The sequence below is a fragment of the Oncorhynchus gorbuscha genome, linkage group LG15 (assembly GCF_021184085.1).
Source record: "Oncorhynchus gorbuscha isolate QuinsamMale2020 ecotype Even-year linkage group LG15, OgorEven_v1.0, whole genome shotgun sequence".
NCBI lineage: Eukaryota > Metazoa > Chordata > Actinopteri > Salmoniformes > Salmonidae > Oncorhynchus > Oncorhynchus gorbuscha.
Window position 1 is genome coordinate 51,754,042 of NC_060187.1, and position 830 is coordinate 51,754,871.

Here is an 830-nt window from a genome sequence, read left to right on the forward strand (position 1 = left end):
GGTGCTCCCATAGCGGGCATGCATGTCAGGAACACCGGCAGGTGCATTTAGGACCATATTTTAATTTTCGGGTTCCCAGGTGCACGTTTTCAATCACCAGGCACACAGAGGTAGATCCTAATCCTCATCCACCGAAATGTCACAAAAGTGTCCATAAAGCACTCAGGGAGGGCCCCACGGATAGAGGGCCGTGCTAGGGTGTTGCCAGAGTGGGCATTAATATGAGAATGACCGAAAAGTGCATTTAGGAGAGTATTTTAATTTTCGGGTTCCCAGGTGCACGTTTTCAATCACCAGGTACACGGATGTATGAGGGCGCCCACGGCTAGAGGGCCGTAGTAGGGTGCTCCTATAGCGGGCATGCATGTCAGGAACACTGGGTAGTGAAAAAAATAAACCTTCCATAAATCACTCAGGCCGGCCCCCACGGCTAGAGGGCCGTAGTAGGGTGCTCCCATAGCGGGCATGCATGTCAGGAACACCGGCAGGTGCATTTAGGACCATATTTTAATTTTCATTTTAGGTTACCAGGTACCGATTTTCAATCACCAGGTGCACGGCTGAGAAAAGTGGGGACTCTGTCATTTTTCCGACCAAAATCTATAATTTTCAAAAAATGATTAAAAATACTTCCCGAGGGGCTAGAGGTCCCAAATTTCGTGCCATATCCTCTCTCGTGATGGGCAACAAGTAGAGCATATAAAAACAATTTCGCATCCACAGGCTCCTTTTTTTTTGGTAACATGCACTTTTTTTCCAAAACTTAAAACACGATTTTCTATTAAAATATTTTATACAAAAACGGTTTTAATTAAATGAAAATGCTCGTC